This window comes from Aotus nancymaae, unplaced genomic scaffold, assembly GCF_030222135.1.
Source record: "Aotus nancymaae isolate 86718 unplaced genomic scaffold, 86718_ANA_hifiasm-v0.15.2.pri h1tg000003l, whole genome shotgun sequence".
In the NCBI taxonomy this organism is placed as follows: Eukaryota; Metazoa; Chordata; class Mammalia; order Primates; family Aotidae; genus Aotus; species Aotus nancymaae.
Window position 1 is genome coordinate 62,588,709 of NW_026988414.1, and position 25,703 is coordinate 62,614,411.

At 35.5% G+C, this 25,703-nt stretch overlaps 1 protein-coding gene across 30 annotated transcripts in view; it reads left to right on the forward strand.

The window, feature by feature from the left end:
- The window catches only part of PTPRD (protein tyrosine phosphatase receptor type D), a 1,411,192-nt gene that overhangs the window by 672,568 nt on the left and 712,921 nt on the right, over positions 1 to 25,703 (forward strand). For all 30 annotated transcript variants that reach the window (XM_064381700.1, XM_064381675.1, XM_064381734.1 and 27 more), the window contains exon 5: positions 18,202 to 18,240. The gene's annotated coding sequence lies outside the window, so the exon portion shown is untranslated. The remainder of the gene's footprint in view (positions 1 to 18,201; positions 18,241 to 25,703) is intronic.

Sequence of the window (25,703 nt, forward strand, 5' to 3'; positions counted from 1 at the left end):
TGAGCAGGCTCAACCAAGAGGCATGCTGAGATCTCCTTAACAGGGTGGGATACGTATGGTTTGTATCAGGGGAGAGAGGTAAGAAGTGAGGACAAACAGGAGAGGAGGAAGGGAAACGATTAAATGTGATCTTCATATTAGGGATGTAAAGATACATAATGCATTTTAGACTTTCACCTAGCATCTTTGTCTCAGCTCTTCTCCCTCTCTGTCATAGAGCTCCCTTATACCTCATACTCAGTTTCCTCTATTAACATCTAACGTTAGAATGGTGCATTTAATTACAGTATAACTAACAAAGTACTATTGACACATTATTAGTACCTAAAGTTCATATTCTATTCAAGTTTTCTGAATTTTTACTTAATGCCTTTATGCTATTCCAAAACCCCATCAAGGATTTACATTGTATTTAATATCATGTATCCTTAAGTAGCTCTTGGCTATGACAGTTAAGACCTTATGTTTTTAACAATCATTTCCTTTTTGTCTCAACATCTTTATTTGCTTATTTTATTTTATTTATGTAAGCTGTCTTAAACTCCTCCTCTACTTAGAAGAGCATTAATTATTTACTCCTTTGTTTAGGAAATGTTCGGGAAATCCCTAGTTTCCATACAAACTGCCAAGTTGTTTTTTTTTTTTTTTAATTTTCTGAAAATTTGCAAATAAGGGGGGCAGTCCTAGCCACAGGCCAATTTATTGAATTAAGACTCTCCTTGGATGGCAAAAGGGGAATAATCTTTATTAGTGAGTCAGTCAGTTGAAACTCTTAAATCTTACACAGTTGAAGAATAACAGTTAAGTTTCAAAAGAGGTAAGCGCATTAGTTGAAAGCTTATAGTTACACAAAGAAATAGCTAAGAATAGTTAAGCACATTGATAGTTAAAAACATTAGCACTTAAGCTGCCATCGTTAGTCTTCAAATATCTTTCTGTATATTTCTATATGTTTCTCCAACCCAGAAATTCTCTCCACAAATGCAGTAGAGAGAGAAACACCTTCATTATTGAACAAGCATTAAACCAGACTGTCATGGGCATTACAGGCACTCCACGAAGAAAGTGCACAGAAAGAAAAAAAAAAAACTCACCCTTTTATATAGCCAAGCAGATATACCCATTTACACACATATTTTTGAGATAGACAATAACTAGTCCTCAAGTAAGAGGGCTTGACAGCACCATTGGGCATATAGTCCATCCTAACTTTACCTGGTAATTGAGGGGACCATCTATGTTAGCTAACTGGCTGTATCCAGAGGGGAGAGGAAGTAGGGGGAGAAAACCTTATAACAGGAGGAGGTTTATAACTTGGAGCATGGGGCCAGCTGATGTGAGGCTCCTGCCTTCCCATGGAAAACTACAATGGGAGCACTTTCCCCTTTGATGTTTACATTTCAAAGAGATGACTCTCATGTCTTTGAGAAAGGCATTCCTCAATAATGAAGCTGAAAAAAGGCTTATTTACTGTCTAAAAAGATACATTTCAAAAAGACAGAAGGTACTTTATTACAGGTTTTCTACCATACATGTTCTGACAAAAAGGGAGGAGAGGGAAATATCTCTTATTTTACGCTGGAGGAATTAAGCCTCCTGTTTTTCATTCCTTTACATTCTTACACTAGGAAAAGATTTCTTTTTTTATTCATGCAAAAGTGTTCACTGAGTAGAGGACCACAGATCATGTGCCAGACTCTATGCTAGACACTATGAATACAAATACTTGGTGAGATGCAAAAAATCCAATCCCGCACTCCAAAAGCTCACCACCTAGGAATCTAGACTCCATGAGCCACAATATCACCTTAGTTCTCTTACACGTCCCTAGAAGTCCCTCCTGCAAAGAGATGAGAGATCTGAATGACTCAGACCAAGATTTCAGACTGCACCAGGCACTAAAAGTTCTTGGTTGGTTCAGAGAAAGGCACCACATGAATATTCCTAGATGTTGAAGTTATTTTCTACTAATAATAAGTAGCATTCATTGCATGGTATTCCTGTCCCATGCACTGCACTGCTGAGTCTCACAGCAGCCCTGTGAGGTAGGTACTATTTCTATCCCCATTTTACAGGTGAGTCTGGGCAGTTGAACAACTTACCTCTAGACAGAGAGCCATTAAATGAGGAGCTGTGATGTGAACACAGGTTAATCTGACTCCACAGTCTGACTACACTGCAGCCTCTATGTATGAATTTAGTTTGGGAAAAAAAGGCCATCACCATTGGCTGAGCTCTTTATCTTATAGAATTATGTACAAGCTCAGTAAAAAGACTGTCCCAAATAAGAATCATTCCCCATGTTTAGAATGCACTTAACAGTTTTCAAATCAGTTGCTTTGCCTAGTTTCATTTGATGTTCACAACAACCTTGGAAGACAGGCAGAGCAGGTATATTAAACCCAAGTTAGGCATTGAAAACCTCAGACTCACAAGTTAATTAACTTGTCCAACATCAAACAGCTAGTGAGTGGAAGAGCAGGGATTCCATTCCAGAGCTCATAACAACTGTGGTTACCTGTGGCATCAAATTGGAAAGTCCCAACCTGGGGATAGATACACTGTATATGGATTCCTAACAGAGCTCTAGAGGTTCCAGGATTCACCTGTATTCCACTGCTCTGTCCCAGAAGACAATCTAGAGTAAATGTTAGTTCTGCCAAATCTGGTGCAACGGGCAATACTCACCTAAGTGTGCCTTTGTTTTCCTTCGTGTGATTTGTAAATAAAATTCCATGTGCTTGATATTCCCTGTGGCTAAAGAATAATGTTTAAGCCTTTCAAGCTTATTTCTACAGTGCTTCCTGGAGAATTTTGTATACTGCTTACCCCAATTGGGCCCTGTTCTACAGTTTTTATTCAGGTAAAACTAATGGAGATTCCCCTAGAGTGAGGAATGTGTAATCAATCCTATTGTTTGATTTCAATGGGTTATAATGGGTGTGAGAATTGTTATAGCAGAGGCAATTTAGAAAATCAGGTACAATTGACTCAAGTCAATTTACATACTACAATCTCAACAGCAAAATGTCATGGTGTTTCATGCCTGTGATAGTGTAGTCATTAAATGAGGCCACCTGGGCAACTAACTAAGCCCAAGAGATAACAGAAGAACAGAGACAGAGACAGACAGGGAAAGAGAAGGGGAGGGGAGAGCAAGTGAGAGATTTAAACACAGGCACATTCAGAACTGTAGCCAACCAAAGAACGAAAAATAATTTTCCAAGTATCTATCTCTAGTATTTTCCAAAAGATAGTCACAATCAGAACCATCTAATGATGAATCCTTTTATAGATTCTTATGTGACTGGCCTTGCATGTAATATTTGTATGTAGTGTGGTTGTATGTTCTTCTGACAAAGCTGGAAAGATGCCTCTTTCTGAGATACGAGAATGATCGGAAAGCTGTGAGCAGAGCTGCAGAAATTGTAATTCTAGTCTGAACCCAGCCATTAACTTTCCTTATGTCTTGGGCAAGTCAGCTACTTCTTAGGCCTATGTTTCCTCCTCTTTAAGAGAATTTGGATCAGATCTTTTCCAAAGCCTTCTCCAGCAATAAAGCTTGGTGTTTCTAACTCCGTCACATCCTTGGAAAAGGGATGCATTGTAGGAAAGCACTGACGTGGTTACTGCCAAATTGTGTGTCTTCACTATGGACTATACCCAGTGAGCTAAATGAGAAATGAAGATTAGGGGAAAACAGAGGGAAAGAGTACAGCTGCCCATCCCAGCATACAAATGCATCTCCATTAGGAAAGTGTAAGTACATGCGTGAGCACTACAGATGGCCGGTGATTAGTACCATCTTTGCAGTGAAAGATGATGTAGCCCACATTTCTATAATATGAAGTGTATCTGCTGGTCTGAGAGTCCCTAGTGCACATGGGGAAGGAAGAGGAAGGCAGGCTGGAAGGGAAGACACCAACATATTGTACAAACCAGCTAGGTTTATAGATATTGTCTCAGTATCTTCACCGCAGCCCTACGAAGTTATTAATATAAGCTCTATCTGCAGAAATATGAACTTGGAAAGATTAAGCAATTTAGCCAAGTAAAAAAATTTTAAAAAACCCTGATAAGGGACAGAGCTGGGATGCAAACATTGTCTGAACTACACAAGTGCTTCCCGACATCGCACACTGAATGTGCAGAAAATGTCACGTTCTTTCAATCATATTTATTTTCTCTAGCACCAATTTCTCACCCGTGTTTATGCATCTTTTCAGAGCACCACCCAAAGATACAGAACATTGCCTGCAGTCCTTGGGGGCAGGGGAGGGAGAGGCATTAATTTTTGTCTCCATTTCCTTCCCTCATAATTATTTTTGCTTCATGACTGCCCATTTCATCCATTTCGGCTTATTAAAAACAAGGCCTCTCTGTTTTTGTATCATACTCTTTATATTGTTGGGAGTGAAATATCTTTAACGGTTCATAGGCAGGCTGATGTCAGTGCTGAGAGCTGTGTCAGCATGGAGACAGCAACGCCACACCATGAAAAGCAATTGCAGTTTAGAGAAGCTGCAGCTATTTGCAATCCTTGTTTCAAAAAGATCACTTTCAGAATGTGGCGTTGGGTGGAAATGGATGCAGTCATCATTTTTAGGGGCTTTGTTGAGCTGTAGCAGCTGGGAACTCTCTTTTCTCATCTCCTACAACCCACAGACCCTCACGCAAAACAGGAGGTAAAAATGCCGTTGTCCTTAAAATAAAATTCGGCTGTGTGGCTACATATTTTAGGAGATTTTTTTATGGAAAGAAAGCTTTTTATAATGAAAAAAAATTACAGGAGTTCAAATAAAACCTAACCAGACATAAAAAAATATGTGTTTATCCTTAATAAATATAAAAGAATCAAAATCTCTAGATAAAACCAATAAGTACTCTTCCACTTAGTAAAATGCCCCAGTTGTTCACTCTCCAATTCCACCATCCTTCTGCCTTTGCTCAAATACCGGCTCCTCCAGGAAGCCTTGTCTCATTCATTCTATGAGATATTTTTTGTTCTTTTGCCTAACTCCTAATATGTTTTTATCTGAGTACTTTGGTCAGGTGTCTCTTTCCTATTTGTACTCTGATTATTTATGCATGAATTTTATCTACACTATAGGCTTCTTCAAGAAGATATTCACACTTTCATTAATTTGTATATGCCATATTCTGGTCACTGATGAACAACATTTATAATGGTGGTCCCATAAGATTATAATGGAACTGAAAGTTTTCTATCTCCTAATGATGTCACAATCATCATAATGTCATAGTGCAACACATTACTTTCTCTATGGTTATATATGTTTAGGTACACAAATATCATTCTGTTACAATTGACTATAGTATTCAATACAGTAACATGCTGTACAAATTGTGGCCGAGAAGCTATAGGCTATACCCCATAGCCTAGCTGTGTAGTAGGCTATACTATCTAGGTTTGTGTAAGCACACTCTGTGATGTTCACACAACAACAGAATTGCCTAACAATGCATTTCTCAGAATCAGTCCCTGTCATTAAGTGATACATCACTATATTCATTAAACATACATGATTCGACAGTCTACTAGGTGCCAAGGACCTTCCAGGCATTAATAATATAAATACTAGTAAGTATTCCTCATGGTTCAATTTCTGGCTCTGCATCAAAGAACTGTCAATGAGTACTGTGAAATCGTACTGTCACCCTTGAATTCCACATTCAATTCTACCAAGATGATCATCAAATCTCTATCATCAACTTAACCATTCCCCTTCACTTCCACATCCGTTTTACCAAAGTCTTAAGTACATTTACTCCTCGATGTCCCACCATTATATTAGATTCAGCATCTACCTGTTCCTTACATTCTTCATTCCATTGACAGATTAATCATCCTCAGACTCCACCACTACAGTACATTCGAGGAGTTACAACTCTCTCCTCATCAAAGAGGTTTTCCCATCAAATTCCATCATCATTCTCTTTGTGTCCTCAGTTCATAGTCTCAGGTGTGTTTGATCCCTCCCTTTTCCTGTCTCCATGCCCAGTCACTGGAGTTAATTATTCTGAAAGTCTTCTTTTATAATGTCTCTGGCACTAGGAACAATCTAAAATCGTATTTTGTTGAATGAAAGTAGCAAGGCATACAAGAAAGTGTACATTACAACCCAGTTTTTCCCATTACAACCTGCTTTATCCAGCCTTCTCACCTCATGTGTGGTGCTTTGAGTAGGTTATTATTTTTTATATTTCTAATCTTTAACCTCTCCTAACCAGTCAACACTTTTTAGACTGATTCCTTTTCTTAAATAAACATATTTAATAACTTCAACCTTCCAACAGTTCCTCAATAACTTGACACTGTCCAAATAGAAATATAATGCAAATCACAAATGTGAACCATGTATGTAATTTAAATTTTCTAGTAGCCGTATTATAAAATGTAACAATAAATATGTGAAATTAGTGTTGATAATATTATTATATTGACCCAATAGAGCCAAAATAGTCTCATTTAGATAGGTGATAATGACTAATATTGAGATATTTCATATTATTTTTCATACTGAATCTTTGCAATCACACATCTCAATTCTTTTTTAGTTTGTTTGTTTCTGAGACAGAGTTTCACTCTGTTGTCCAGGCTTGAGTGCAATGGCACAATCTTGCCTCACCACAACCTCCGCCTCCTGGGTTCAAGCAATTCTCCTGCCTCAGCCTCCCAAGTAGCTGGGACTACAGGCACGAGCCACCATGCCTGGATAATTTTTGTATTTTTAGTAGAGACAGGGTTTCACTATGTTGGCCAGGCTAGTCTCAAACTCCTGACCTCATGATCTGCCCACCCCAGCATCCCAAAGTTCTGGGATTACAGCCACGAGCCACCACGCCCAGCCTCATACGTCTCAAATCTTACTAGCCACAGTTGAAGTGCCCTATAGCCATGTGTGACTAGTGGCTACCATATTGGACGATGCAGCTCTACAAAATACTTTGTGCCTTCCATTTTCATTCCTTGCTCATGCCTCCACTTTTATGTCTGTCCTCCTTCCAACATAATTAAATACTGATATTATGTAAGTCTCTCTCACTTAAAGTCTCACTCGCCTGGGCAAACTTCCCCAACCATCACAGGACTATGATTTCATCTCATGAGATGCATTAGCTGTACCACTCAGCTGGCGTTTCCCATGTGCTACTATTTCTAATTAATGCATGAGAACTGTACCCTAGCCAGATTGGCAATATCTTGGAGACTGATTCTTCTTTCTGTGCCTCATATCACTTAGTATAATGTCTTTCACAGAGAAGACACAGTAAATATTTATTGATGGAGTGATGATCAAATGGAGTTACTATAGCATAAATAAATAAATAGATCTTATTAATCAAGTCTTATATGATTTATCAATTGACCATGATACCACACTATACTGTCACGAATTTAATTGCTAGTTTACGTTTCTGGGTTTTAGTAAAGATTTATTTTCCTAAATGTAATACATTTCTGTTTTAGAAGGATAAATGAAATATCAGAAATATAAAAACATGAACTAAATAGAAAGTCAAGTGACCTGCTATAATTTTAGCTCTGCAATTCATTTGTATATGGAGTGGTGAGAATATTGATAGCTGAAATATAGTGAGCATAATAGTATTACGGAAGACATAATTTAGTGAGTTCCAACAAATATTGTCTGATTATCTTATCAGTATAGAAGAATTCTCAGAAACATATTTAGAAGATTTAATAAAAGAATGTGTTGGAAAAAGTGATTTGATAAGGGATATCCAACATCAATTTGTGATAGGGAGGTTTTCTGCAATTACTTTGTGGATATGTTGAAAGGCTGTGGCAAATGATTTGTCAGGGAATGGGAAATGCAATGGTGGGGGATATGTTTACTTACACAAGGAGCCCTTGATGAGATTTCACACAAAGAATTACAGATTAAAGTAATGAGTCCTGGTGCAGTGGGTAAAGAAACTAAATGTGGCTAAAATTTTTTCATCACAGGGTTTTTTTTTTATTGATGTTATTACCATTTTATATGACAGGAACTATTAGTAGACAAAATGGCAGTTAGTTTGAAGGGCATGACTCAATAACATAAAACTTTAGGATAAGTTTGACAAAGCAGATCTTATGTAAAATGTAAAATAAATGAAATCCGTACTTAGAGATACACAAACTTCACCATCACTAAACACCCTATTATCTCTTTAAGCCTATGTATTCCTCATTACGACCCATATCACCTCAATGATACGTGTTAGGACTTTTCCAATGTACTCTGATTTTATTGAGACCTCTTGATAGATAGCTCTTGAAGATTTCATGATACAAATATGCAGTATAATAACTGAAATTAGGGAAATTAAGTTGGTTGAAAGCCCCACATCAGCACTTAATAGTACTACACTCTTCCTGTTAATGATATTGATGCCAAAATCCAAAATTTATGTTTAAAAGAGTAATTTTTTTAAAATGCTTCTTAAACTCAATCAGTATTTTTTAAAACTTCCATATCACTGCAAACAAAATTAGAGCATTTGTACAGTGTACATGTGCATTTTTAAGGATTCATTTTCCACATAAGAGTTATTGTCAAATGGATAAAAGTCTAACATGCAAATGTATATGTTGTATATTCTTCTCAAAAGTAAGGTTATTGTTAATTTAAATGCAGGCAGAGAGCCTTGTCGGGGACTAAATTCTTTCTCGGTTGATCGTTACATTTGGCAAATCCACCTGGAAAAGCAGAGCGGGCAGGTAGTAAATGAGCTGGACAAAATTCAGAATGTATGCCAGATGTCATGCAAGAAAGCTGAGGTACAATCTGAAATAGTAATGGGTGGAACACCAGACATAGCAGGTGCCAGAGCCAAGGATAGAGAAGGGAGTATCCAGTGAAGAAGAACAGCCATAACTGGGAAACAGAAATCAGCACTCAAGCAGAAGGCTGAAACAGACAAGAGTAGGTTTAAGGGACGCAGCTCTGGATGAGGAGATTCCTTCCTGGAATGTGAATTGAAACATGCTTTCTTTGGCTGATAAGGCTAAAATATCTGAGTAGGAGAGTCTAGCTTAGAGAAAACAGGTTTGGAGCATGGCGTTGGTACAGAATGAGAACTCTGTAAAGGTATCTGTTAATCACAATTCTTATGAAAATAAAGCAGTTTGAATTTCAGAGATGTAATTCCTACAAAAACCTACTGAATCTTGTAAATGCCTTTTCAGCATTAATATCAATGCAGAAAACTGGCAAATGCCTTTAAAAGAAATAGAAACAAAAACATCAGAGCAGTAATCAACTTTGGGCTTAAAAGATAAAAAAAAAATAATTACTATTATGGGCAGCAACAAAATATACAGAAAATAAAACTAAACAGACCCTGGACAGGAAACCAGATTCCATGACTACCTTGCTTTGTCACATTTAGACAAATAAGTACACTGTTTCTTAAGCTGTTCAATGGATAATATGCTTGATCCTGTCTTCCTCCTCATTATTATCATGGTAGCTCTCTGTTACCTTACTGTGGTCAACTAACCATGACTTACAGAGCCTTACATAATCTAACATCTGGCCTATACCTCCTCTCTCACTCCTCTTAAACCAGGCTTTTCATGGCTCACCATGATCCAACCACACTGCATAAATTTGTGTTCTCAAGCACTAAAGCTTTGTCCCTGGGCCAGAGCCTTTACATTTATTGCTTTTTCTAGACGTCTTTACCCCTTTCCTCTTGGCATGGCTGTTCTTTCTTTTGTTAATATCTCAGCTCAAATTATCAGCTATCAATAAGGCCTTCCTGACTATCCTCTATAGCATTACCCAGCACTGCCCATTCACTACCACATTACCCTGTTTAATCTTTTTCATAGCACTTAGTTCTATTTGAAATTATCCATCCATCCACCTGTCTATCTATCTATCATCTATCTATCTATCTATCTATCTATCTATCTATCTATCTTTCTTTGTCATTTATTACCTGTTACCTATTAGCATAAAATGTATATCTGAGCAGACTATAATTTCTAGTGTCCAGAAAAGAAATCCTGGTAGATGCTCAAATATATGTGGCAAATAAATAAATGTTAAGATAAATATTAAGTGCTAAATATCCATTACTTTTTTCTAATCATAGCAGTTATAAAAGATAAGTGTTATTTTGTTTTTTTATATCTATTTTATTGAAAAGGAGACTGACTTTTTTGAGAGATTGACTTACCCAAGATCATGTGACTACTAAATATATCTACAGAGTTCATGCTTCTTCTATTACAATATCTTCCTTACCCACTCCCAAATTATTATGTTACGTGAGGTAGTGAACAGATTATAAAGCATTATAGTAATGTATTTTATTTCAGTTCTCCTCATTGTCGCTGTGGCATACTTATTTGCTAACCATTAGTGATTAGCCAGTTTACAATCTTTGAAGCTCCATGGATTTTGTAGTCTTTTATCAGGGAATAAGAAAACTAAATCAAAGTCTAGAGGCATATACACAGGAATATACATCTGCTCATGAATTCCTTTAAGGTTGCATTCCCAATTTTGCTGCTGAGCTCAAAGAAGTCACATTCTATACAATGACATCAACATTAAGACAAAGCATTGGGCAGCTTATCAGAGCATAGAAGAACCTTCCACAAAGATAGTACTGCAGATTGGCTCTTGTCTTAATCTTAGCCATACCAGTAAAGCCTCCCTCTTTAGAAAAAAATGTCAAGAAAAGTTTAGTCACACCATCTTGCTCTTTCAGTGTAATAAAGGAAAAATAAAGTAATAAAATAATAAAGCAATGAAAAATGCTTGCACACTTTCACGGGAAAGAAAAAGCAAGATATAACTGATGGAATAATGAATAAAAATATCTATGTAAACAATCCAAAAAAATTTACAAGGGACTAAACAACAATAAACTAAATGCAACATTGATTCAAATTTGAATGAAAATGAGGTAGTAAAAATGAATCCATAAAACTTTACTTAAATTTATTCATCTATTTATAATCACTTTTGCATTTAGTTGAAGTAAAAAAGCTGTTAAACTTTCTCTTGGGTTTTAGGATGAATCTTGGCATATGTTAATTCTAAAAATGTTAAAGTCATCATTGGTCTTTTTAATCAAAACTTTATGTTTATAATCAATATCCTCAATATTTAAAAAGTTATTACAATTAATTGTGGAAGATGTGCTCTAATAGTTAACTAGACAAAAATACATGAAGGAGCATTTCAGAAACTAACAAATACAAATTAAAAAAAAAAAACTTTTCAACAGAACTGGTAACCAAAGAAACATATATTAAAACAATAAAAGATATAATTTTATTTATCACATTGGCAAAAATTTTAAAATGATAATATCTACAATTAGCTTCTGTGTTAAAGAAGTTGGCACTCTCCTATCTTGCTCGTAGGAGTGATAAATGTTACTACCTTTTTGGAGTGTAATTTGGCAATAGATATTACAATTTTTGTAATTTAATATGCAGGCTTAACTGCATCCAGCAATTCATCCTGAGGAATTAATCATGATTCATGCAAATCTATTGCCTGAAGGATGTTTATCACAAGGCTGTTTATACAAAAAAACAACAACAACAAAAAGAACCAACAATAGCCTTTTTGACAGGTCTAACAAATTATGTTTCATCTATAAAATTAAAATTTGAAATAACTATGCACTACCTAAACACATTGTAGAAAAACATTCACATCATTTAAAAATACTCATGGAAAAGTAAGTAAAAAATGAAAACATTACACCATTAATTAATTTATAAAATATATATTAATGTATAGAAAAGAGACTAGGTAGCTATATACCCAAAAGTCAATAGCAGTCATCTCTCAGTGATAGAATTATGAATGACTTTTGTTTTCTTCTTTTTTCTTCAATATATTTTGTACATTTCAATGGTGATTATATTAAATTGCTTTAATCAAAATAAAAATTTGTATTATTTTTATTAAAAGAAAAGGTATAAAATGATGATTATGATTTAATCTTAACTGAAGGTGAGATAATGAGAAAGCTGTGCAATATCACAGGAAATAGAGAAAAGAAGAAAAGAAAGTAAATTATAAGATTTAAAAAGTAACTAAAATAATCATGTCCTTTGCAGCAACATGGGTGGAGATGGAAGCCATAATCCTAAGCAAACTAACTCACAAACAGGAAACCAAATACCTCATTTTCTCACTTACAAATGGGAGCTAAATCTTGAGCACATATGGACATAAACACAGACATAAACACATTAGTCTACAGTCCATAGACACTGTGGACATAGATGGGTGAGGGAGAGAGGGAAATGTGAGTTGAAAAGCTACCTATTGGGTACTATACTCACTACCTAGATGCAATATACCCATGTAACAAACTTGCACCTGGATCCCTTGTATCTAAAATCAAAGTTGAAATTTAAGATTAAAAAAAGAAAGCAACTAAGTATAAGTAGAAGAATGGAAATGATGGAAAAATCATATTTCAGAATCATGTTTCAGTCCAAGAAATCCACCATGAGAAGGTCCTAGACCTTTTGTGTTTATCATGTGTGCCAAAAATTCATATTCAGCAAAGTGTACAAAGTAAAAAGAAAGAAAGAAAAGCAAAACAAACATTAATTAATATATGAAGAGTTGATATTTATTTCTGAGGCTTGGTAACAACTTGGAAAATTCTGTTTTTGTATCATGCTGCTTTGATTACTGTAGCCTTGTAGGATAGTTTGAAATTAGGTAGCGGGATCCCGTCAGCTTTGTTCTTTTTGCTTAGGATTGTCTTGGCTATGCGGGCTCTCTTTTGGTTCCATATGAAGTTTAAGGTGGTTTTTTTCCAGTTCTGTGAAGAAGGTCATTGGTAGCTTGATGGGGATAGCATTGAATCTATAAATTACTTTGGGCAGTATGGCCATTTTCACAATATTGATTCTTCCTAACCATAGCATGAAATATTTCTCCATCTGTTTATGTCCTCTCTTATTTCCTTGAGCAGTGGTTTGTAGTTCTCCTTGAAGAGGTCCTTTACATCCTTTGTTAGTTGTATTCCCAGGTATTTTATTCTCTTCGTAGCAATTGTGAATGGGAGTTTGCTCATGATTTGGCTCACTGTTTTTCTGTTATTAGTGTATAGAAATGCTCGTGATTTATGCACATTGATTTTGATCCTGAGACTTTGCTGAAGTTGCTTATCAGTTTAAGGAGATTTGGGGCTGAGATGATAGGGTGTTCTAAATATCCAATCATGTCATCTGCAAATAGAGACAATTTGACTTCCTCTTTTCCTAATTGAATACCTTTTATTTTTTTTTTCTTACCTAATTGCTATGGCTAGAACTTCCAGTACTATATTGAATAGGAGTGGTGAGAGAGGGCATCCTTGTCTAGTGCCAGATTTCAAAAGCAATGCTTCCAGTTTTTGCCCATTCAGTACGATATTGGCTGTGGGTTTGTCGTAAATAGCTTTTATTATTTTGAGATATGTTCCTTCGATATCTAGTTTATTGAGAGTTTTTAGCATAAAGGCTGTTGAATTTTGTCAAAGGCCTTCTCTGCATCTATTGAGATAATCATGTGATTTTTGTCTTTGGTTCTGTTTATGTGGTGGATTATGTTTATAGACTTGCATATGTTGAACCAGCCTTGCCTCCCTGGAATGAAGCCTACTTGATTGTGATGGATAAGCTTTTTGATGTGCTGTTGCAATCAGTTTGCCTGTATTTTATTGAAGATTTTTGCATCAGGCCAATATCTATGATGAACTTCAGCCTGGGAATCTCCTGGTCTGTGGGCAGTGAAAAGTTGTTTGGAAATGCGGTGGGCACTCACCCTCTGCATTGTTCTTGCTGGGAACTGCACTCTGGAATTGCTCCTATTCAGCCGCCTTGGATCCTCCCCTTAACTGAGAATCCACTGAATATTTCTTTTGAGTAATATCAGTTGCCACATTTGCTATGATGTCTCCCTTACTGTTGTGATGGTGTTATTTGTGCAGTCTATAGTACTTTACACTGTACAAAGCATTTGTATTCACTTTATCCCACTTATTCCTACCAAAACCCTGTAAAGTTATTTGTATAAGTTCCATTTTACAAATGAAGAAACAAAAATCTGGGATGTTGACTTCCCAACATCCCCTAATGTTCAAAGCCAAGGGAAACCAGCAAAACCAAGTCTACCATGGATTATTCTCAGACTGAGCATTACCTTGAAAAATGCCAGTCATGCCAGCCATGAAATTTCTGCATTTTATTTTCCTTGTATAACAATACACTATAATTCCAATATTGTTTGCTCTGTTTCTGCGATTGATCTCTATAAACATGTAAAAGCAACTGATTTTTTAGTATTCCAATATAGATTTTACAGCTACTTTCAGCAAATCATACTACATTTTCTCCATATTCTATGCACATGTTGCAAAGAAAGAGTATTCAATTCTGCAAATTATGTTGACTTCGTTGAAAATCTTAGTGAAGCTCTATGCAGCCATGCATCACTTAGCAAGAAGAATAGGTTCTGAGAAATGCATCCTTAGGCAATTTTGTCACTGCGCAAACATCACAGAATGTACTTACAGAATCCTAGATGGTTCAGCCTACTACACACTTAGGTTATGTGGTATAACCTATTGTTCTTAGGCTACAAGCCTATATAGAATATTACTGTACTGAATATTGTAAGCAACTCTAACACAATGGCCAGTGTCTGTGTGTCTAAATATAACTAAACAAGGAAAAGATACAATAAAAATATGGTACAAAACATAAAAAATACTACACCTATGTAGGGCACTTACGATGAATGGAGCTTTCAGGACTGGAAGTTGCTCTAGGTAAATCAACACGTGAGCAGTGAATAATGTGAAGAACTTGGACAAGACTGCATGCTACTATAGACTTTATGAATAGTACACACTTAGGCTATGGCAAATGTATTTTAAAATATTTTCTTTCTTCAGTAATCAATTAATCTTGGCTTACTGTAAGCTAACTTTTCTTTTTATATATTTTTTTCACTTCTATTTTTATTTTACTTTAAGTTCTGGGATATATGTGCAGAATGTGCAAGTTTGTTACATAGGTATACATGTGCCATGGTGGTTTGCTACACCCATCAACCCATTATCTAGGTTTTAAGCCCCACATGCATTATCTATTTGTTGTAATGTTCTTCCCCCAACCACTGGCACTCCCCAACAGGCCCCAGTGTGTGATGTTCCCCTCCTTGTGTCCATGTGTTCTTGTTGTAAGCTAAGATTTTTTACTTCATAAACATTTTTTGAAATTTTTGACTCTTTTGTAATAACACTTAGCTTAAAGCACACATTGTATAGTTGTATAAAGATATTTCTTTCTATTCTTAATATCTACATGTTTTTCTTGTTAAATTTTTTGCATACTTAAAATTTTTCTTTTTACTAAAAATTGAGACACAAACACACCCATCAGTCCAGGCCTACACAGGGTAAGAATCATCAGTATCACTGTCTTCTGTATCTACATCTTCTCCCACTAGAAAGTCTTCAAGGGCAATAACACACATGAAGCTGTCATCTCCTATGATAACAATGCCTTATTTTAGAATACCACCTGAGACCATTTTGTAGTTAACATTTTTTTAAATAAAGAGTACACTCTAAAATAACAATATGAAGTATAGCATAATATAGAAAATACATGAACCAGTAACATAGTCATTTGTTATCAAGTATTAATGCTATTTCTTTTAATGGCAAAAACTGCAATTACTTTTGCACCAACCTAATATTATGTACCATACATAATTGTACATGCTACGAGTAATGCATTGCGCTATACATTACAACAGCTACCACACACTAGGAAAGAGGAATTTTTCAGCTTTACTATAATCTTATGAGACCACTGTCATATATGCAGTCTATTATTGACTAACATGTTATGCAGCATATAACTGTACTTCATTTCTAATTTGATTTTTAAGGTATTTATGTCACAAAAGATGTGTTTATTTAAGAGATGTACTTTAGGAGAAGTGATTTAAAATACTTCTTAAATAATTCGACATCCACAGACCTTTGAAGACAATTTAAAGGTTAAACTGGCAGCACATTAGACTAATTGCTAAAATATTACATTTTTGTGTAATACCTACACTGTGAATATTTAAACATAAGCATTAGTCTCTAAAAAACACAAGAAATAATTAAAATTAGCTTCTGGCTCCTAGAACTCTTTTTCACTCTCATTCTGGTTAATTAGAGGATATACACATCCAAGTAGATACGTCATCTAGCATCCTGACTCTGGGTGCTTTTATCTATTCTCATTCAGTGACCTTTGCATACACTTCATGACAGCCACTCACTCTCTTAGATATATGCTGGCAAGTCTCAAAATTAATTGTGTAACTCAGACTTATCCTCTGGCTTCTAGAAACCCTTACCCAACTGAACATTTCCATTTGATTGTCTCATAAGCATTTCAAATATAATATGTCCAAAATGGAATTCTTCTATTCCACTTAAATCTTATTATATTCTCAGTCTTCACCATCTCAGATGGCAGCACATGCACCCAGTTGTTCAAGCCAGAAACCCGGCCATCATTCTTGGTTTCTTATTTTGTCTTACCTTCACATTCAGTACCTCAGCCAGCCTTTTCTTTGTACCTTCTAACTGTATCATAAATCCATCTAGCATCTTTTACATCAACTGTTAATATGGTGGTCCAAGCCTTCTTAAAAAATTTCACCTCCACTTCCTATCACTGTCTCCTCAACATAATCTTCACACAGCAAACAGATAATCTTTTAAAACAAAAATCACAAGAATACCAACTCCCATTAATTTATTGAATGATTTATCCACGCATTTCATGCTCTACATTAAATGTATATTTCACATCCTTACACTTTTTAGAGGTTTATTAAGGTATAATTATCATACAATATACTGCATGCATTAAATCGTATCATTTGATGAGTTTAGACACAAGTATATGCCTAGAACCTCTTGAGTACACTCAAGAAAACAATCGTATCCATCAGCTCCAAAAGTTTATTTATGGACCTTTAATATCTCCCACTTCCATTTCCCTCCCATGTCTGCAGAGCACCACTGATAAGCTTTATGTAACTCAAGATCAGTTATTAATTTCTAGAAATTTACAGAAATGAATTAATGTCTCCACTTGCCTCAGCTATTCACAGAGAGCCCAGGTTAATTTCTTCATTTCCACTCTTCCAAAAGAAAAAAAGTGAACAAGTTTAACAGAAATCATTGAGAAAGTGCCAACATAGGTGCCCAGTTTTTAGAGTTACTTATAAATTATAAAACTCTCGAAACACTACAACACTTTCATGGACTTGTATCTTTCTCAACCTTGATAAAAAATTATATTAATAATAAACTTCCAGGTTTGTTGTTGTTGTTTTTGAGACGGAGTCTAGCTCTGTTGCCAGGATGGAGTACAGTGGTGCAGCCTCGGCTCACCACAACCTCTGCCTCCTGTATTCAAGCTGGGACTACAGGTGCCCACCACCACGCCTGGCTAATTTTTTTGTATTTTTTATAGAAACAGGTTTTCACCATGTTGGCCAGTTTGGTCTCAAACTCCTGACCTTGTGATCTGCCCACCTCAGCCTCCCAAAGTGTTGGGATTGTAGGCGTGAGCCACCATGCCCAGCCTCTTTCTTTCTTTTATAACATTATTAGTATAGTCTGGGAGATTTTGTCTTTCTATAATAGAAATTCTATAATGTTGTTTAAAGAAATTCAATGGACTTTTTTATGTTTACCAAGAAATTAAAATCCTAACAAACGTTTTCAGTACAAAAAATACTCCCTTTTGTAAGAATTCTTCATAGGCTTTTCTAGCACAAGTTTCTTTTTATTTAATGACACTTGATGGTTCTATATGTTATTTCTATTCTACTACATATAATTTTGATTAGGGAATACATTTAATATTTGGAAACTATCATTTCTTTTTCCAGAATCATAATATGTTTTGCTTCTTGTTGCTTTAAAAGGAAGACTTTAAATTGCCTTTTTACAACAATAAGTGTGAAAGGAAAAGTCAAAATACAAACAATTTTACTTTTTGTTGGAATTTGACATTTCCGCTAGCTAAGTAATATAAACATGCATCACCTAAATGAGTAGTATTTTAATAGCATCGTTTTCACATTTTAATTGTTGTCACATTTCTTCTTTGTTTAGGGAGACGTCTGGTGAACACCCGTGGGATCTAAAGAACAAGTAAGATTTAAAGCATGCTGGGTTGTGTGCCTGACTTCCAAAATTTTCTTTATTTTACTGCTTAATAGTGTTTCTTTACTACTGTAGGTTGTAGCTTCTTAACCAAATTGTTAGGCATTTTATTATGGAGTATAAGGAATAAAAGTGAACTTTTAACACTTTCAAATTATTTGGGGTCTTAAAAAACACATATATTTTCTGTACGTAGTAAGTAGACACTAAGACATTATGTCTTTATGGACGTACATGGAGTGAAATTTCAAGTCTTAAATAATGGGTATGTTTTTATGCAGAAGAGCAAATATAAATCTATAGACTGAATTTTTACAAGATAATTTTTATAAGATATATACTGTTTTATTTAATCATTGTCTTAGTGTGACCTATCAATGGAGTAGGTCAGTGAGCAGTGGGTGGTTGATTCATTTTCCCAAACTCCACCTCATGTGGAACCATGATTCTGTTAACACCAGTGAGAATGAATAATACAATGACCACTCAATATTGGAATGAGATGTGTTGGGATAGTTATGAGAGAAACTTTAGTTAATGGAGTGGGAAAGAGAAAGTGTGAAGTGCAGTCATAATGAAAGCAACTAAGTAAGGGAAGAACTGAAAATAATAAAGACAGAAGACAGATCTTCAAAGAATAACAATAAATAGAGTAAACAAATAGATTCCATATACTTGGGCTTCATTGTAAATATTTAGAAGAAAGAAAAGAGAGGTGGAACAAATAAAATGTAGAAAGCAGAGATTGGAAACTAAATATAGAGACAGGATATGCAATAAATAGTGCTTAAGAGAAAGGGAAAGAAACGAGTAGTAAAAGTAGAAGAAAGTTCCATTTAAGAATTTTGCATTTTCACTTATTTGACAATTTAGGTAATTTAAACTACAGCTTGAATGGTTTATAAATGGAAGCACTGAATATTTTTATCTATTTCATTGAAAAAGAAAAAAATCTAGTCATCATGCAATTATTCAATGTTTCTGAGAATCTTGCTTTATGCTCAATTTAAGCCATGTTTAAAAGAAGAAAATGTTTCTTGATTTATTTCAACTTTTCTTACTAGTGTTCTAAACTTTCTATATTTATGAAATCACTTGATTCTAAAAAAGGGAAAATCGTGCATTTAAGGAGGTGAAATAAATCATTAAAATGTATTTCTACTCTGCAGAAAGTGTATGTTAAACAATTCATATTTACAGTTAGAATGGTTCATATTACTCCTGCATTCAAAGACACAAAGCCCTAGAATTACCTTCTAGTTATCCTGTAATTGCTATTTGCTGGCAAAGGAAAGGTTAACAGTGGTACTGATCTCAACAGTAATACACAAGTTTACCAAGGAACCTGGAAAATTGAGTTTTTCTATCCAAAGAATAAATCATAAAATTCAGCAAGATAAACTTTCTTTTCATTGACGTAAGGATAAAATAAGTAAAAATTTCTTTTTAGCAGCGCTTGGGAAAGTATGGCTCTAAGTTTATGGTTGTTGCTGTTGTTCATTGGTTTTGGTGGCTATTACGTATTAATTATTTATCATTACAACAAAGGGACTCTTATTAATAGTCGCAGTGTCTTGGAGAAAATACTTTGGTTATTTATGATCCATTATATATATAATACCATCACTACTAGGCCACCATACATTGTTATTTGTAACCATGGAGTAGATCTCAGTGGGGCAAAGTAGAAAACATCCATTGACTCTGAATCCAAAGTACTGGGTAAAATCCCAGCACCACCATTAAGAGCCACTTTATATCCTGCTCCTCAACATTTTCATGTTTAAAATGAGAAGAATACTGCCTACTGATGGGATTACTATGGCATTTGAGCAAGCTGTCAATCTGTTTGAACTTGGTCAACATTGCTGGATGACATAACTGGGGAGTCTTGGGTTCTAGCTCCCTGCAGCTTCCTGCCCCAAATCCCATGAAGCTACCCAAATGACTTTGCAAAGATTGCTACAGGTGTTTGTATTTGTAATTCGAAATTATCATTTTTTAAGTCATTTAGGGGGTAGGTCAAACAACCATTTAAGAAGCTTTAGTTATCAGCCTCATTGCTCTGGATCTGGAGTGGAGCCTCATAAAAATAACCTGCTGTGGGAGCCTTACATTCCTTTAATGGAATAAAACCAGGACCATCTCCCCCATTTTAACCAGTACTAGGCTGGTTGGTTTTACATATATTCTCTCATATAAATCTCAAATCAATCATGTGAGGAATATCTGTTTGGCCCCATTTTTAGATGATTCTTATAAAGGCTTAGTAATATGACTGAGGAACACAAATAGAAAAGAGAAAGAACTGGAATTGGAACCCAGAGCTCATTCCATAGCCCATGTATATTACAAATATATTTTACTGCCTTCCTCAGTGAAATGTAGTATTTTTAATGCAACTATGTTGGGGAAAATTATCACAGTAATTTTATTCACATTGGTATGGAGGCAGTCTCAGAGTTGTGCCTTGGGCAAGCTCTGTGGGAAAGCATTAGTAAGCTTTCTTTTTTTTTAAATCCTGCAACTCTCCTTTCTTGGCAGTTAAAAGCAAATTCCTCAAGTCCTTCTGCCTGTGCTTTAAGGCCCAATTCTTCCTCATTCCTATAATCATTTAGCAGAGAGAAGACCCAACTCTACTTTCTTTCTACTTATTGGCATTCTTCACCTCCATAACAACAAAAAAGTCTTCCCTTTTTTGTGCCCCTGATTTTCTGCTTATGGTGTAAAATTGGTAGTTTATCTAAGTTGATCTAAGTATACTTGTTGAAGTCAGGGAAGAGGGTAATTATTATATCCAAATGCACTTTGAACAGCCTTTTGAAGCTCCATTCTCTTCATCTTCTTTAAGTGAAAGTAAGTTATTAGAAAGAAATGAAAATAAATTCTTTGGTTACAACAAAGTGGTCCCGATCCAGACCCCACCCAAGAAAGGGTTGTTGGATCTTGCAAAAGAAAGAATTCAGGGCAAGTCCATAGAGTAAAGTGAAAGCAAGTCTATTAGGAAAGTGAAGAAATAAAAGAATGGCTACTCCATAGACAGAGCAACCACAAGGGTTATTTCTTGATGATATGCTAAACAAGGGGTGGATTATTCATGCCACCCCTTTTTAGACCATGTAGGATAACTTCATGCCATTGCTATGGCATTTGTAAACTGTCAAGGCGCTGGTGGGAGTGTAGCAGTGAAGATGACCAGAGGTCACTCTGTGGCCATCTTGGTTTTGGTGGGTTTTAGCTGGCTTCTTTACTGCAAACTGTTTTTATCAGCAAGGTCTTTATGACCTGTATCTTGTGGTGACCTCCTATCTCATCCTGTGACTTAGAATGCCTTAACCATCTGGGAAGGCAGCCCAGCAGGTCTCAGCCTCATTTTATCCAGCCCCTATTCAAGATGGAGTTTCTCTAGTTTAAAGACCTCTGACACTTTCATGATTGATTGAATGTTTAATTTTAAAAAAGCTATCTAGTTAATTTAGTTAAAATAAATCTGGCTTATTCTTTTTTAGACAAATTGATTTTAAATAGTTAAAATAGTTTTTTAAATCCAAAAGTAATTATCATTCTACTCATTTATACACACATATACTCACATGTCCACCTACATACCTAAACACACACTTATAAATAGCAAAATATTTTATCTCTTTTCAATGAAATAAATATTGTATTCTATATTTAGAATAAATAATGTTGAAAAAGTGATTTTGGAGAAAGGTTGAAATGACTGAGTCTTAAATGTGTGCTGTATAATTGACACCTTTCTAAACATCATGTTCTAAGTAGTCATCTTACTTCAGACATTAGAGGCTCAATGTGTTTAGGAATACATTTTCATCATGTTCATATACAATACAGATTTCTCCTTCCTCAGATTGTCCCCTGTGTAAACATACTGCTTGATAAAGATGACAGTCAAGTTAACTTGATTGCTGGGCAGCTGTATTGTTATTACCATAAATAAACACACAGATTTCCTCTTTACATTATTCCTGGTAAGAATCTCTAGACAAACACAATGCTTTCCCTGGATTGACTGTGATCTTATTCACTCTAGATAATCACATATGTATCGTTCATATTAATACTTTTACAAAACTGGATTTAATATGTAGAAAAGTTCAGAGGAAAAAGGTATACTATTAGGTGGCATTTTTAACCACATGACTAAAAGCAAAAATATTATTGACAAATATTTGGAGACGTATACAATCGAAGGAATACAATTTGCACAACATAAGCACATTTCTGTTCAGATTGTGAGAACGAAGGATCATGGCGGAGTTTTATTCAAAGATATCAGCTATGCTCATGAAACTCAAAAAAATGCTTCCAGGAAAAAAACAAAACAAAACATGAGATTATAGTATAGACCAAACAGTTATTTATTTTACTCTTTAATTCCAAACACAGGTATTATTCCTCTCTGAGTATTACTTAGAGCTTATGATTTACTTATTATGGAAAAATGTTTGTTATCTACAACAAGTACTGATAATGAAAAGCAGAAGGTATCAAGAAGACAAAAACGCAGCAGCCAAAGTTCAAGAGTGAGGGAGCACTCAGAGTCCAGTCTCACGCTGAGATTGGTTAAACTGCAAGATGCACCAAACAAAAGATCCACTTTATCTGGGAACCCCAGCTTGCCACTGATACTTTGAGGCTGCTAGAGGCCCTTTTGAAGGAAATAAATGGTTAATTAGTGGGACCCCCAAAGATTGAACCAATGTTGACCATGGCACCTTCACCACCCCTGGAAAAAACAGTGGATATATCCCCAAACCTGTTATACCTAAGTATTCCCTCAATTTTGAGTTGACTTGGGTACTTGGATCAGACAGAGTTGCTTCTGTCTGCAGTGCCTGTACAGTTGGTCATTATAGTCAATTAACTGCCCTCCAATGTTGCCTGCAATGCAGCAGGGAAAGACAGAGAAGCAAGCTTGGAGAATTGCTGCTTTTGTCCTCTGGGGCAGTAAAAAAAAAAAAAAAAAAAAAAAAAAAAAAAACTATTTGCTAAACATGGACTGTTACCAAACATAGAAGTAAGATTCCTTCCATATTTGAAGTCTATTATTAGTTCTGCCTTGTGAGTGATTGCTTCTTTGCTATCATCGATGATCAATGATAGGACCCAACAATGTCAGTGCAGCATTCTGGGGCACTTCCATGGCACATTTATTTTGCCCATCACCTTGAGAGTGGTTTCCAAGATTAATTCTAGTGTCAGTGGCCTCATATATTAATTACTGCTTCAGAAAGGCTTCATCTGAGTTTAGTCATTCTTTTGTTACTTTGATGTAAACCCCTAATGCCTCAGATATTGAAAAAAACTAAAAAGCATAAGAACTAGCAAGAGTTTTCAAATAGCACTGCCGCTTAAAAAAAAATTACCCATGCTATGTACATCCCCTACTTTAACTTCTTTTCTTTCTGCCGTTAGTGTCATCTGTTGTGTTTAATGTTTTCATTCAAAAAATTTAGACACTCAAATTTTGCTGAAAATTTCACCTAAGACTGTGACCAACCATCTGGTATAAATTGGATATAGATTTCTAGAGATGTAGGCCAGTGGATAGTGAATACAAAGGCAAGTCACAGATTTTCTTTTAGCATTGCTGAGTTTTGTGAAGTTTTATCTCTGCCTGATGTTACAGGATATAGTGGCAAGAATATACACCCTCATATGGCAAAAAATAGCAATTTCTTATCCTCGATGGCAGAATGGCAAAAATACATACATATGGCATCAAACTTTAATTGATAGAACTTGATAAAAATTTCAATACTATTCTGTAAATCTCCTTCAAAGTCTGTTTCGTTCTCACATCTAAAGTAGAACAGTCGTTAGACATTGTAAATAGTTTTCCCTGTCTGCATGTGAAAGGAACTATCTTACCCATTTAATATTTTTAGCCACTTTTACCACCTATGAATTTGCCTACATAACTCCCTTTTGTGCATGGATTTCTGGCTTGTGCAGTCATCTTAAATACTGTGAATAATGCTTGGCTCATGGTCCTCACTCAGTCAGTGTTTATTAACCACGTATGTATTGGGCAGGTTTGGTAGTGTTCTGTGATATGTAAGAAACTCAGCAGCTTAATACAAAATTTATTTTTGATCTCTCACTTTAAGGTAGGAAATGTCATAGTTGGGTCCTCTGCAAGAATGCAATCAGTGTGTCAATCAGGGCTTGGTTCTCATCTGGAGGCTTGACTGGTGATGGATTCACTTCCAAGTTTACTCAAGTTGTTTGCTGAATTCATTTTCTGTGGCTGGAAGACTGAGGACTTTGGCTTTGGCTATTGGCTAGAGGCTTCTCTCAGCTCCAGGAGCTGCCTGAAGTTCCTTGACTGTAGCTTTTTCCATAGGCCCTCTCAAAATATGGCAGCTTGCTTCTTTAAAACCAGCAAGGGAAAGGGACATCTTCTATTACCAGTCTGATAACTAACTGGTAAGTTATCAGATAGCAAGGTGGAGACTTACATAATGATTCATAATCAAGAGAGTAAAATCCTATCATCTTTCCTAAGTTATGCTGGCTAAAAACATGTCACAGGTTCTGCCTACACTCAGTGGGGCAGGATTATGCAATCTGGACACCAGGAGAAAGAGACCACAGGAAAGACCTTAGAGTCTCTTTGCCACAACAGATACCATCAAAAGAATATGTTAGTTTGGTGTCACTAAGGAAAATGTAAAATATTTGTTAAAACAGCTGTAGGGTGTAAAATTATCACTATACTAGTTTACTAAAGTACCACTGAAGTACAATGGGTGTTTCCCATTGTAAGAGGCAGAATCTTCAGGGAATAGGGATGTATTTGTAGCTACTCTGGCAGTGAATAGCATGTGACCCTCTTTCTTTGCTGAGTGCATTCTGAGTCTTAGGCCTTTGAATAACACCATTTGTTCTTAATGTACACCTTGCTTCTCTACTGTTGTTTGGCCTATAACAACCACAGAGGTGATTATATCCTATGTAATTACATGCTGCACTTAATATGTATTTTACCATATATTTATCCATAGGTCTGTTTTTTCAAATTACTGCTTAATTCTATGATATTTAAATGAAAAGCTCCAGGCTTACTAGTCTTCCAGGATGTGAGAATAATAGATGAATTATAAGCTATTTCCCCAAAAAAACATGGTATATATGACCATGTAACCTAGGGGAAGCTACAGTTGATGATTCCTGAAAAAACTCCCCACTTCTGTATCTTCCTGGAGTTCAAAAACAGATGCTATTTCTGAGCACCCCTACACACTACAATTGGCACTCTCTACTTAGGAGACACGATCTCTAAGGTAACCAGGATGCACATGTCATACCAATTTTAACTAGGGCAATCTAAATTATGAGCATGCTACATATGAACCCTAGGACAAAGGAAATGTTTTCTGTACCAAAATAATCAATATTCATCATTAAAATTTAAAAATAAT